Source organism: Mus caroli, chromosome 14 (genome assembly GCF_900094665.2).
Source record: "Mus caroli chromosome 14, CAROLI_EIJ_v1.1, whole genome shotgun sequence".
NCBI classification, from domain to species: domain Eukaryota; kingdom Metazoa; phylum Chordata; class Mammalia; order Rodentia; family Muridae; genus Mus; species Mus caroli.
Genome location: NC_034583.1, coordinates 49210958 through 49226398, shown reverse-complemented (window position 1 = coordinate 49226398; position 15441 = coordinate 49210958). Strand labels below are relative to the sequence as shown.

Here is a 15441-nt window from a genome sequence, read left to right as displayed (position 1 = left end):
CTTAGTCAGGGTTTCTGTTCCTGCACAAACATCATGACCAAGAAGCAAGTTGGAGAGGAAAGGGTTTATTCAGCTTATACCTTCAAACTGCTGTTTATCACTAAAGGAAGTCAGGCCTGGAACTCAAGCTGGTCAGGAAGCAGGAGCTGATGCAGAGGCCATAGAGGGATGTTACTTACTGGCTTGCTTCCCCTGGTTTGCTCAGCTTCCTTTCTTATAGAACCAAGACTACCAGCCCAGAGATGGCACCACCCACAAAGGGGACCTCCCTGCTTGATCACTAATTGAGAAAATGCCCCACAGCTGGATCTCATGGAGGCACTTCCCCAACTGAAGCTCCTTTCTCAGTGATAACTCCAGCCTGTGTCAAGTTGACACACAAAACCAGCCAGTACAGATACCTAAAAATGTTATTTAACTGGCTATTAGTTTTTAGTGGAATTGAGGTTTTAAATTGAGAAGAAAATATAGTAGACTAATTATTAAAGAGAAACATTTATCAGAGTCACAATGTTATTATGTTATCTTGTTGTAAGTAGAAAAATCCCGAAGGAAACAATGTAACCAAACATTAAAATAACAAAGTGCAATTACTTTATAAATGGCAAACTCATAATTATTCCATGGTGGCAGGAACCCCCAGGTTTATCTCCTGAGCCAGCCCTTCTCACTGTGCGTGTATGCACCATAGTTCAGTAAGGACTGTCATGCTGACACTCTACAAAGTGCTGGATTCACTGTAAGTAACTTTGGTACCACAGAAGGCAGAGGTCAAGGCAAGTGGTCAGAGCAGGATCGGGTGCACGGGGAACAGCTGAGCAGGGCAAAAGCAGAGTGAACATGATGGAGCGTCCCAGAGACAGGACATCCACGGGACACTGGAGACTGGGGACTTGGGGATCACTGAAGAACAAATGAGAGCGAGAAGGTACAACTGGCAGAGCTGTGTGGACTTCAACTTGAGGGAACAATGAAGGTTTCAGAATTAGAAAAATAAAGTAATAAAAACATGTTTAGATTACTTTAATCTAGATCTATGGAGGGAAATTTAGCAGTATGTGGCAAAACTTTAAAAATGTTGACCTACATTGGTACAGTAGTTTGGGCCAGATATAGTGGCATACACTTTTAATCCCAAAAAACAGGAGGCAGAGGCAGGGGAATATTTGTGATCTACATAGTTCCAGGGCAGTCAGGGCTATATAGTTCAAACCCAGCCTCAAAAACTCGAAATAAATAGAGTAGTTTAACCTCTGACATGAGCATAACTTGGACATTCTCACTCCTGTCCTCACAGCAGGAAAAGGAAAAAGAAAAAATGGTGAAAAGTATAAAATCAGCCATTCAGGTCCATCAGGGGTCACCACAGAATTGGGGTCACAGGACACCTTGACCCAAAACCTGGAGGCAAGTAAAGGCAGAGGGTCAGTCAGGGCTTGCTTGGGTCAGAAGCTTCCCAGCAGCTACCAGGATCCTGTGTCAGAAATATTTTAAAGAATAATCTGTTACCTGCTAGAATCTGAGTATAAACCAGCTTAAGAATGAGAGCTCCTGAAGAGGAGGGGTAACGTGGCTCAAAAAGCAAGAGTGCGCCGGGCATGGTGGCGCACGCCTTTAATCCCAGCACTCGGGAGGCAGAGGCAGGCGGATTTCTGAGTTCGAGGCCAGCCTGGGCTACAGAGTGAGTTNAAAAAAAAAAAAAAAAAAAAAAAAAAAAAAAAAGCAAGAGTGCTCAGCTCTTCAATACCTGAAGGCATGTGCCATGGCATGTGTGGGCACACACAATCAATAGAGATTTATCTTTGATTATGTGTCTATGTCTCTGTGTGGGTATGTGCACCTGAGTACAGATGGTTTTGAGCTGCCCAGCATAGGTGCTAGGAACCAAACTCAGGGTTGAAGAAATGGCTTAGCAGTTAAGAGCATTTGACGTGCTTTTAGAAGGCCCAGGTTCAAGTCCCAGCACCTACATGGCAGCTCACCAGCTATCTATAATTCCTGTTCAGGGAATTCAGTGCCTTCTTCTGACTGCCACAGGCACCAAGCACACATACATGTAGACAGGATACTCACACATAACATAAAATAAATACAGCTTTTAAAAAAGAGCCTGCCTCTCCCAGCCAGTGCCAGTTCTATTAAATAGACTGTTATAGCCAGACAGGGTTTGCTCTCAGAGTGGATTGATTTCTTGTGAGAGTTAGTTAGTAGATTTCAATGAGGGCACTGTTCTGCCGAGCTGCACCCTGCTTGATCGCCCATCAGTAACTGATGCCAGGGCATCTGAGACTCCAGAGATGCACATGTGCAGCATTCCTCCTTATGACAGGGTGTGTGTCTGTGTGCGTTACCCCAAGATAGAGACACATCTTAAACAAAAGTACTAACCAGAAGAATGAGATTCAGCCATCTTCAAATAGAACTTTGTTCTCAAACGTTACCTTAAAGAAATTGAATGGCATGACGAAAAGCTGGCAGAATTTATTTATAGCACATAAACAGGACAAGAGTCAGTATTTACATGGGAAGTTACAGTTTTAAAGGAGGATTGCACATGGAAGAGTGAGGGCTGGGTCATCTCCGGGTGTGCCAAGTGACATGGTAATTACTGCAAAGTGGCATCACTGGAGAAACTGTCACTTCAGAAGGGGCCATTTGGCCTGTCTTCCTGAATGCAGCAAGCCATAAAGATTCTTTTGAGAGGGACATCCTTCACAAAGCAAAGCCAGAAAAACAGCCTTGATCACCAGACTGGTGACTGCAGTAATTCATCACAGCCCCAATTAACAAGTTCTTTGAAGTAACCTTTAGTGTCCATTAGCTTCTACCTACCCTCCCTACCCCTGCTCCAGATATCTTTTTTTTTTTTTTTTTTTTTTTTTTTTTTTTTTTTTTTTTTTTTGGTTTTTTTTTCGAGACAGGGTTTCTCTGTGTAGCCCTGGCTGTCCTGGAACTCACTCTGTAGACCAGGCTGGCCTCAAACTCATAAATCCACCTGCCTCTGCCTCCCAAATGCTGGGAATAAAGGCGTGTGCCACCACACCCGGCCTCCCAGATATCTCTTAATGATGTCCTTAGAATTTACCTTAGTCCAGAGATCCATCTGTCCTGTCTGTCTTCACAAATTGACTGTTGTCTAACTATCAAAGCATCTTCCGTTGGTTGTTCTGGCTTCACTTTCTGGTGAGGTTCTCCACACACAGGACAGTTTAATAAAGCAGGCTCTCTTTAACACTCAGGAGATCCAACGAAGAGCCTGCACAGGGCTGAGGGTGACAGTGTACTTACCTAGGCTGTGTGAGGCCCCAGCTTCCATCCCTAGAGCTGCCACAAGAAGACTAGGCAGGGAAGAGAGTTTTCCCTCTTGGTCTTTTCCTCTCCCCCTTCCTCCCTCTGTACAGCTATTAAAAATGGAAGAATAGATATTCACAGAGGAAGAAGCAAGAAAATGAATATAAGTACTTCCCTTGTTTGTAACTGTAGTGAAAGAAAAGTTTATACTTGCTGTATTGGCAAGTCCCTTCACAGAGGTTGAGGAGGCTGTAGATCAGAGGTGGAGGGCTCCCAGGACTTTACCTTTATGTACTCTTGGTTGGAATTGGAAATGGAAAACTCCAACTACTTTGGAAAACAACTTTAATTGCTTTGGAAAATTAAACATAATTTGACCAAAATTTGCATTCCTAGGTATATATATATATATATATATATATACACACACACATACATACATATATACACATACATACACACCTGATAGGAGCATTTACTGGTGTGCCATAGGATATATGCAAAAGAGTATTTATAGCTGTAGTGTTATGTTAGCAGAAAAGCTGGAAACCACCCACGCCTTCTGGAGAGAACGGATAAAGCAGGGCATGTTCACACTGGGGAATTCCATTCAATAAGAGTGAATGAACAGTGTCTGTACAGTGTCTGTCATGGCAATGGAAAGAACCCATAGCTCCACGGTTCACTGAAACTAATAGAAAAAAGTGTCTGGATATAAGTCTGAGGTTTTATAGGAAATATAGAAATACCTATTCAAGTAAAGCTACTAAAATGAATAAGAAAATATTCAAATCTAGAGTACTTTAACACCGGCCCCTTCACCTACCTGTTACAACTCAGTGAGATAGAAACTCATTCTAGACTGCTCCAACAGGAGCACGGTTCTCAGAGGACTAGTGGGAAGGTGCTGTACTTTAGTTCTCAGAGGACTAGTGGGAAGGTGCTGTACTTTAGTACTTGACTACTGGGAGGATGAAGGGTGGGGCATCCTCTCCCACACACTCCTTATGCCTTGCATGCTCTTCCACTGGGAACACGGGAGACCTGGCTGCTCTTGTTCTGGCTTGAAAGGCAGAGAGAGTATCCAGGAAAAAGAGATGGAAGACCTGAGGTCCACTTGCTGGACCAGGCTATTACTACTCAGAAAGAGCAGCACCATTGTCCTTATGTTGGCTGCAGAACTCTGGCCTCCAAAGTTGTTTCTTCCTGGGTGACAGAAGCTGGTTTAAAAAGTAGCTTCTGGCCGGGCGTGGTGGCACACGCCTTTGATCCCAGCACTCGGGAGGCAGAGGCAGGTGGATTTCTGAGTTCTACAGCCTGGTCTACAGAGTGAGTTCCAGGACAGCCAGGGCTACACAGAGAAACCCTGTCTCAAAAAAGAAAAAAGAAAAAAAAAAAGTAGTCTGGTCTCTCTGATGATAGTAACCTGACTTTAACATAAAGTGCAGACTTTGAAGCACCACCAGAAACAGAATGGGTGAGCTAGGCATACTAGCACATGCTTGTAATCTCAACGTGCTGGAGGCTGCGGCTGGAGGATTGCTAGTGTGAGGCCAGATGAACTCCATAGCAAGCAAAATCCTGTCTCCAAATAGAGATAGATAGATAGATAGATAGATAGATAGATAGATAGATAGATAGATAGATAGATAGAGGTTGTGGTAGGAAGTTGAGAGGTGAGGGATAGAGTCCGTGAAGAAGACAGGCTAAACTATGTGCTAGCTCCTTTGCCGAAGCACACTTAGGAAAGAGAAAAAAATGGGGAGCCTCCAGGGGTCCTAACAAATATTAATCACCCCACTGGGAGTTGTTCCTTCATGGCAGCGTAAATTAGAAAGATGGCCTGTAGAGCAGTGTGTGTCCAGATTTCTCATCGGTCAGCATGAGAATGTCCACACTCGGCACCTTGCAAGGTCAGAAAGGAGCTCCAGACCCCCAAACCGCACCTTGTCCGTGACTGACTTCCAATAGGCCTTGTCGGGGAGGGCAGGGGCACACATGGTCTCTACTAAGTGCTGTGCAGCCAGACACTGGGCACGCTCACAATCAATGGATGACAAAGGGAGCTAGTACCCAGATTCTCAGTGTGGGGAAGGAACTAGAACCCAGACCTCTGCAATATATTATCTAAAGTATCCAGAGCCCAACAGCAAAAGTCAAAGACTACAAAAATGCAAGAGCCTGTAGCATCACTGGACAAAATCAGCAACAGAAATTGCTTGTGAATTGCAACCAGATAACAGGTTTAACAGAAAAGACATCAAAATAGCCCCTAAAATATGTTCAAAGAGCTGCAGTAAACTATAATTAAAGACTGTGACATTTCCACTTTTATTATTCATTGGAATGCAGTTAAATGATCAGAGGGCACTGAGCCAAATCAAGAGTTGAGTAATTTTGCAGACCAAATAATACATCCTTTATGCATATGATGTCCTTCATCCTCATTTTTCATCGTGGATAAGATCATCTTGGTTACATTCCTACAGATCGTGATGAACAGCAAAACAAAGAAAAACTAAGCAAAACCACTGACCCGTGCTCTGGGTAAATGAAATGATATGAAGCAATCTAAGACTTATTAGATTTTAATCTCATTTACCTGGCATTAACTTTTTGGCCTTTTGGTAAATACTACACTTTATTAATAACAATTGATGAGACTTATGTAAGCATCATAGGACTTCCAAATAGACTCCAGTAACTCCCTGTATCTAGCTTGGGTCTCTGCTGTGCGTGCCCTTGCAACACACACCATCTCTTTCTAGATTCTTTCCTGCTGCACTCCTTTCAGTGACTTTGGCTTCACCATTCACAACCCACACTACTACCTAGAATTGTCCCAATTTCACAGATTTTCTCAGATTTCAGAACCTCCATCTGTGACAACTAATTCATTATCCTCCACTTTACCTGCTACCCAGTATGTTTATTCTGAAACCTCATAAAAATGTCTAGTGTCCAGTGTCCTGTCATCCCAAGGTCCCCTTCTCCTTTTCCGTGTAGCCAGGGGTTTGTGACTGTCACTCTGATAACGACTTGCCCATATCCCTTTTGTCTCTCCTGAACTGCTGGGAAGACAGGCACTTGTACAGGTTGGAGCCCCTAAATTCAACCTCAGCTTTGCCTAATCCTCCAAGTCACACCTGTCATGTGTCTGTTCATATTCTCCAGCTTCCTTCACCCACCTGCCCAAATCCCCACCTTCTTCTCTCTCCTTCTTGTCACACCCTTCCTTCTTGCTGATGATAAGATGTATGTACCCATTTTTAATTGACGGAATGAAGGCTAAAAGTCCTTTAGATTTCTCAGATACTGCTCTAGCTGGAGCCTCTTCCCGCCCTCTCCTGTTTGCCAGGAAGGGTGTGTCTCCCTTTAGCTGGTCCCTCCACCCTTTGTGCTCTGTTGCTCTTGATCTCTGATGTCTCCTTTTTAAAACCTTCAGGTATTCTCATGTTCACCATGATATATTCTTAGACATTAGAGATACCAGCAATAAGAGTGTGCAGGATTATTGGACGATCTCAAATGTACATTCAAACAAGAAAGACAAGTCAGAGAACTGAACTCCAGGCTACTTCAGCATTTAGAGGTGGAGAGATGGGAACCCATAGGAGAGGGAACAGCAGTTCAGAACAAGGAGGAAAAGCAGGAGTAGATTCAAATGCGGTTTTGAGGAAGAAGGAATAGTCACAGAAAGTACAATTGAGAAGCAAGCAAGATGAGGACCAAGAATTAGTTCATCACTGGCTGGCAACATGAGGGGTGTTGGTGAAGTAGTGTCAACATGGGAGTCTGAGTACAGTAGGTGGGGTACATAAAGGAGAAGTAAACACTGAGGTCTTTGCCTAAGGGAAGGAGAGGACTGATGTGAGAGGTGGGGTGGAAGTGTACCCAATAGAAGAGCTTTCACCTTGGGCTGAGGGGGACGATTGAGGCACAGTGAGGTAGAGCAGAGGATTCTTCTAGAACTAAGATCCTGAGAGCACGGGTGAGGAGCACAGTGGAAGATGGGATCTTAGAAAGGCCTTCCGTAACAGCAGCAAAGGGATAGTTACTATCTCTCTCTGCTCTCCAGGAAAAGAAGGCAGTTACAGGCTGTAAGAAAGGGGGGATATTGGGACTTACAGAAGTAGCCTCAATAGTAAGAGATAATGGAATAAGAAAGACTGTGTAAATGCCAGTGGCTTTATAGAGTTCCGTGTGCAGGCAGTGCCATGAGTCAGCAGGTAAGGGTGCCTTGGACCCCCTGAGCCTACATGCTGTGAGGAGAGAACTGACTCCCCAGTGTTGTCCTCCAGCCTTCCTGCATATGTGCTCAGATGTAAAGCCCAGAATAAAATGAGCTTTTTAACATTTGAGAATGAAGTCATTCCAGTGGGTATTAACAATGGATTTGAGATAAGTCTTGTTTTGTTTTGTTTTGTTTTGTTTTGTTTTTCAAGACAGGGTTTCTCTGTATACCCCTAGCTGTCCTGGAACTCACTTTGTAGACCAGGCTGTAGAACTCAGAAATCTGCCTGCCTCTGCCTCCCGAGTGCTGGGATTAAAGGCTTGCGCCACCACGCCCAGTTTTTGAGATGAGTCTTGCAGAAATGTTATGACTACTTTTCTCTATTGAACCCTACATGTTCTGGTGTGGATTAGGTAGAATCGGATCTAACCAGGGCTGGGGGTCACCACGAGCCTGTGATAAAGTAAAAGAAGAGGGGGCTGCTGTGTATGACAGACTGGCAGGCTATGATGGTTGGTGGTGGATGCTGAGCCTGGTGGGAAGTCACACTTATGCAAATGAGGAATGTGATAGACAGGTGGAGGAGTCTGATTGTAGGGCTCACCAGAACGGAAGGGTAGCCACAGGCAGCACACACAGGATGCTGGAGGAGTAAGTCAATGCCTGACTTTGAATATTGGCTTCAACACTAGCCCCATGGGCCTCTGTTCCCACCTCAGTAAGTTGAGAATACTAGTAGTAAAGAGTCAGGCATATAAGAGTAGGGCATGGAGAGCCCAGCATGTGGGAGCTCTGCAGCTGTAGCTCCTTCTGCATATATTGGCTCCTGTTAGGGGAAAGGCAAAAATATAGACACTTGTTACATTTGAACCTTCCAGGGTTTTTGTTGTTGTTGTTTGTTTGTTTTAATGATTTTAGAGGGATTTTTCAGTGTTTTCTATGGTTTTAAAAGATCTTACAGTGAGGGAGGATACATAGGAGAAGCATTTTTAAGATCAGCCCAGCTTGTGTCAGGGGCTGAAACTGAGAAAGAGGTTACTGGGGTAGTTTTGGAAATCACAGTGCTGGAGCGTGTTCTGCCTTAACTTTTCTGCAAGCTGGTGTCTGCAGCTCTGGGAATGCAGCTGACCTTCAGTCACTGTGGGTGGAGCTCAGGGCAAAGGAAACTGGTGCCACTCCCACCTGCTGGAATGTGCTCAGCTTCTGGTTAGGCTCTTTGAGCTCCAGGTATCCATCATTCAAGAGATCAGGGCTAGAGGCACAGAAGTGGCCATCACTTCCTTCCCTCTGGGTACCAGTCTTTATGCTTCTGTACTTTTATCAAGATCAGTTACGTTTGAGAAATATTTGAACATGTGTGAGGTGACTTACCGTGGCACGTGTCATTATACTAGGGCACAGGGTAGTACATGTGAGTCACACAGACCTAGGGTCTGTATTTGTCCTTTTATCTAATATTCATACCATAATGACATGTGAGGAGGGAGCTGTGGTAAAAACCTGCTAGCTCAGCAAAGTAACTTTATTGTCTTAACTATATGCAAAGTATCTAATTACAAGCCTGATTCAGCAACTAAGCTGCTAGCTCTGTAGAAATCTTCCTATCTGTGTCAGTCTGCCAAGCTAGTCTATCTTTCTCTTGAGCTCCTCCAAACCCAAGAGGGCTCCTTAGCTCTCTTTCCTACTATAGTGTTTTACCTGTGTCCTGCCAGCTGCTTCTCTATGATTTCTGCAAGCCCTGAGATAAAAAACAAAATCCTTGTCTCATACCCAGAGCTCCTTCCATGAAGTTCTTCCAAGCCAAAAGAGAGAGGCCCAAAGAGAGTGACCAAAAAAATCGAGAGACCTCAGAGGTCCATTTCTGCAAAAGAAGTCTCTAGGTCTTCCCCTACACCCTTAGCAGGCTCAACCACGTCACCATCATGGTGGAGAGCAATAAGCCAAACCAGTAGAGAGCCAAACCATTTTAACTTTGTGGTGAGGCAGCTCAGAGCCATCCAACTGACTTTTCCTTGGGTCATAGAGCAAAGACCACAAGACCTCTCCCAAGCAACTTGCCTTAAAACAGGTAAGAGCTTTCCATTCTTTAGCATTCTTACCTATGGAGGCTTTTAGAGGCACACCCAAGCTGCATCTCTACAGGACATGTCTGAATGCATCTGACACACACAATACCTATTTAAGTTTTTATATTTTGCTAACAGTTGGGTTTTCTCTGAACCATGATCAAATATCCCGCAACAGGAGTTAATCCCATTAGTCGCTGGTTAGTGCCAAAGTCTCTCCTGACTGTTTCTAGATCATTAGAAAATAGTGTTGTGGGGATGATGGCGTACATTTTAAAAACTAAAGCATTACAATCTGTAGAGCAGAAAATACAGTCAGCTAGAGCCAGTGGCCGCCACCTAGTACTCGGGAGCATTATTAGCACACACCTTTTTTTTTCTTTTTGGCCAGTAAATTTTTTACAGAGATATAATTCATATGCCATACATTTGCCCTTTAAAGCACCCTTCCAGAGGTGAGACGCTTTGTACCACACACTGCCTAATCTGTGCCTGACAACCTAGCATTTTCTGTTCCGTGCAGAGTAGTTCCCTTTCACTGGCGTTGTCTGAAGATATTCTGATTGTTTCGTTAGTATGTTATAATTTAATGAGTTCCCTTATATTGGAGCATTTACATTTCCTACAGTTATTTTACTAATATGAATAATTTCATAGTGAGTATGGTTTTTATAAGTCTTTGCTTAACTGGTTCTAAAATAATTTTCTGAACTGGTAGTCCTGAAATGTAAACACAAAGACTTTTTAAGACTATTATCAAATTATCTGCTGAAATAAAGGACCTAATGATTTTGATTTCCTGCCTAACTGAAAATTTTCTCATAAACTTTTCAATAGTAAATTGTTCTATTTCATTACATTTATCAGGAAGCACTATTTTTAGATTTCAAGAGCAAAATTTTATGCTCAAGTTACCAAGATGGATGGAGAACATTGTCCTCTCCTTCCTGTGTAGCATACTCAGTGTGCAGGGCAGTGAGCTACAGCATGGTGTTTCCATATCCTCCTGTCATGGCGCTTGAGCATGTTCGCCCCATCCTTCTCTCTTCCCCACCCATGCTTTCCCTCCCCCCCTTTCTTTTATGTCTCTTCACTAAGGTTCTACATATGAGAGAAGATGTGTTTGTCTTTCTGAACCTGCTCTACTGACCTAATATGATGTCCAGTTCCTTCCATTTTCCTGCAGATCGTACAACTTCTTTATGGCTGAATAGAATGGACAGAGCACATTTCCTTTCCCTTTGTATCTGGACAGCTCTGCTGATTCTGTACTGTAACGCAGTGTTGAACATGGAAATGTGAACGTTTTCAAAGCACAGGATGCTAAAGTCACTATTCAAAAATATATAAGCTGTGAAGACTCCAAAGACTCTAAGTTGAACTCCAGCTGAACCAAAAATCAATATTCTCAGGGCACTTGAAGATGGTACAAGAGTAGCCAGGTTTATATCACCCAGTCTAGATACATACCACACACACACACACACACACAAACACCCACAAGCACATACTTACTTGACATGGAGACCAACAAGGATGTTCTTAATTGTCACCCAGCAAGATAGCAAATACCTGAAAAGTTACTTGTCCCTGACTCGTCACCAGCCTCCCCCACCCCCACTGGGGACTGGCTGCACTGCCTGCTTGTCCACTGTAAAATTTGGGACAGACTGCACCCCTCAGATGCAGAAAGCTTGCCACCTTTCTCTCTAAATTCTGAGACATTTCTTCTGCTCATCTATCTACTCATTGTTGCACCCACTGATGCCTTTCAGGCTGCATAAAAAGCTACTGTGTACGCGCACACACACATAATCTCTGTTTCACTCTTGTGTTTATTTTAATGGGAAACAAAACAGAGTTTTACTGTTCTTTTTTGTTTGTTTGTTTGTTTTGTTTTTCGAGACAGGGTTTCTCTGTATAGCACTGGCTGTCCTAGAACTCACTCTATAGACCAGGCTGGCCTTGAACTCAGAAATCCGCCTGCCTCTGCCTCCCGAGTGCTCAGATTAAAGGCATGCACCACCATGCCCGGCCCTACTGTTCATTTTTAAAGCTCATTTCTCAGCATGAGTTTGTGTTGTTTTGAAAAATGACAGCAAGAACCGTTAGTCTGCAAGACTTGCTTAGTGCTCAGAACATACCTCCCCTCTGACAGTTGAAGCATTTCATTGAGTTCCTTGTTAATTCTATCATGTATATAAAGCTAAGGCTGGAACCAGGTCCCACGTCCATGCTCCTGTGACTGACGTATAAGCCACCAGATCAGTCTGACACTTACAACGCCCACTCGTTTCATGATTAGATTCCTATTTACAAATCAACAGACTTTGCAATTAATATGAAATAAGCTGTGTTTCTGTTTTAATTTTTCTTCACAACAAAACTGTCCTCACAGCCATACACTACATGACGAATTAGTTCTGGGAAGGGTCCACAGTTCCCACTGCTCTCTTCACTTGGCTCAAGTTGTCCAGTACCTGATTTTTTAAAAACCTGATTGAGAATACAAATTTTCCAGTACCAGTATTATGGCCTAAGTCCTCTTACTTGTTAGTTTTATATGTAAGAGGAAAATAATACTATATCCAAAAGTCCAGGATCTAGAAAAAAATAGTATGAAATCTAACTTTGTACTCAGTTATTATTCCGCACTTCCATGGTAATCACTCACCTACACAATTAAGAAGCCATGAGGCGCCCCTTCTTCAGGAGGCTTCAGAATGGGCTGCTTGCCTGTAGTTCTGGTAGCATACTGCTTATATTTATAGTTATGGCTCCACTGTTTATTGTTTATTGCCACTTCTCTGGTATTGAATGTTCCTGGTTCACCTCCCAACTTTTAGCTGCAAGCAAGCAGACATTACTTTTAACTCATTCAGTTTCAAGTAGATTTTTTTAAAGCACATGATTTTTTTTTAGTCCAAACACAGGATGTAACCATGACATATAAGAGGCCACCTCAGCTTCTTGATCCTCTTCTACCTTCACACTCTGTTAATGCTACACCACATGCTTTCTTATAGTGTACAGTCTCTTTCAGAAACTGGTAGGGGTAACCTTACTGTCTAATGATATCTAATAATGATATCTTGCATAAACTTTAGAGAGCCATTAGGAGACCAAGCTTGATGGCACACACCAAGTGGGGGCGAGGGGATGGAGTCACAAGTCCCAGACCAGCCTGCGATGCGTAACAAGACTACCCTCAAGAAACAAAAATGAAAAGCATTATGAAAATTTTTAAATCAACATTTAACCTAATATTTTGAATTTTAATTAAAAGTGATAAAACTGTCTCTACAATTATATGCATAATTAAGCTGTTAGATTAAAAAGTTAAACTACTCCTGGGCATGTTGCCACACAAACTCCTGAAGTAAGGCAGAAGATGGATGGCTGGTCTCAGGTGTACCTATACTACCAAGCAAGCGTCAGGACAGTCTGGACTATATAACATAGCCTGTCTCAGAAACAACCCAAAAGTTAAAATGTACATATTACATCGCTTTCTAGAGTATGTAGTCAGCATTGGATGACTATATTTTATACACTTTACAGACACTTATAGTTGTAAATAATATAGTCACTTACCTAGCTGGTATCACCTATGACGGCAGCAATAACCAAGAACTGTCACTACAGGCACATAATACTTGGTGGAAATCAGGGTAGTAGCCTGTAACCCCGACGTGGTCGCAGCAGCGTCTCCAGCTGCACAGTGACATTCAGCACCAATTGTGAAGTGCGCACTCTTTAGTACTTCTAGGCTTTTCCCCTTTCATTAACATTTTGTTTTGTTTTGTTTTGTTTTTTGAGACAGGGTTTCTCTGTGTAGCCCTGGCTGTCCTGGAACTCACTCTGTAGACCAGGCTGGCCTCGAACTCAGAAGTCTGCCTGCCTCTGCCTCCTGAGTGCTGGGATTAAAGACGTACACCACCACTGCCCAGCATTCTCATTAACATTTATTATCTTTTTTAAATTTGGTGTTTGGGGCTGGTGAGATGGCTCAGCAGGTAAGACTGTTCTTCCAAAGGTCCTGAGTTCAAATCCCAGCAACCACCCATAAATGAGATCGGGTGCCCTTCCTGGTGCATCTGAAGACAGCTACAATGTTCTTATGTATAATAATAAATAAATCTTTGGGGAAAAAGTTCATTAAAATTTGAGGTTTAATGTTAAAAAATATACATCTAAGAATAAATTATTCAGCTCAAAGCCAACATTGCAATACAAAAATAATTAGTGATTGATATGTAACACAAACATACTGTCTGCCAAAAATTGTGTGTCAACTCAAAAATTTTCCTCCTTTTTTTGAACAATAAAATAGTAATAGTAACACAATAACTTTGTTATGGCAAAGGCAATAATAACATTAGAACAAAACTAATTAACAAGCATTGCTTCGCCTTGAATTTGTGATCTCCTTAGTTTTGTGGATCTCAACCCTTTCTGCACAGGACAGGGTAGAGGCGGAGAATCGGTGCTTTTAAAAAGTTCTGTGTAAAGCCCCTTTCAGATAGCTAAAGAGAATCTCTAGAATGGAGCTCAAGCAAAGATTTTTAAAGTCCTGTCACTTTTGAGAACTGCAGCTATAAAGTAATGATAACAAAAATGTCCTCAAAGCAAGTAAGAAATCAGTAGTCACAATTAACTTTCGTTAATACTTCTTTTTTTTTTTTTTTTTTGGTTTTTTCAAGACAGGGTTTCTCTGTGTAGCCTTGGCTGTCCTGGAACTCACTTTGTAGACCAGACTGGCCTCGAACTCAGAGATCCGCCTGCCTCTGCCTCCCAAGTACTGGGACTAAAGGCGTGCGCCACCACGCCCGGCTTCATTAATACTTCTTAATCTTGACATTTCATGAACAAATAATAGAATTTGCCCGTGGTCGGCTTATAGCCTGACTTAAGAGCCTCAGAGTCCAAGAAAGCCTATCTGAAAGCACTTGGCCTCTCAGTGTGGCACAGACCATGCCTGTAGCTGTACAAGGAGTTCATGAGAGGGAAGAAGTAAAGTCTGTGCTGCTCAGGATTGATTCATCAGAATAAACTCCAGCAAAGGAAGCAGTGTTATTGCTTTCGAATTATAGTGAACGGTAAGAAAATCATGTGAGTGATAAAGTAGGCTGAGGGGCCAGTGAGATGGCTCGGGAGATAAAAAACACTCTTGTACAAGCCTGAGGATCTGAGTTCAGTCCCTCGAACCCACATAAGAAGACAAATGCAGTGGCACACGTATGTAATCCCAGCACTTCTACTTTCAGATGAGAGGCAGAGGCAGGAAAATTGCCCAGAAACTTTCAGGCCAGCTGGCCTTAACAAAAACACATTAGTAAGATCATGAGAGACCTGCCTCCTAACCAAGAGGGAAAGGAGAAGGGGCTCTTGAAAGTTGATGGTCCTACACGTGCTGTGGCCTGCATAGGACAACACGCACGCACGTAACAATAAGGATAAAAAGGTTTTAAGAGAAAGGGGTCTGCAAACTTGAAAGAAGTTCAGATCTCTGCTTTCTAATGAGGCATTATGAAGAGCAGTACCACCTGAGAATGGACAGTCTCCATCGCCTCTCAAACTCAGTGTTTTAGGTTCAGAATAGCATAGCTTTCCAAAACATGGGTGGAGCTGCTTGCAGTAAAACCAAGACTAATTTTAACAAACAAGACTAGACAGGAATCATGCAGAACAAACCAATGTCCAGTGCCCACAGGGAAGAAAGACTGTAAGAATTCAGATGTGTATGACTGAAAGTTGACCTTGCAGACACTGTAGCACCCTGGTGCTCATGACCTTGCAGACACTGTAGCACCCTGGTGCTCATGACCTTGCAGACACTGTAGCACCCTG

The 15441-nt window shown here is 42.9% G+C and overlaps 1 protein-coding gene across 1 annotated transcript in view; it reads left to right on the top strand.

The window, feature by feature from the left end:
- The window catches only part of Micu2 (mitochondrial calcium uptake 2), a 79226-nt gene that overhangs the window by 26462 nt on the left and 37323 nt on the right, over positions 1 to 15441 (top strand). The gene's annotated exons all lie outside the window — the stretch shown is intronic.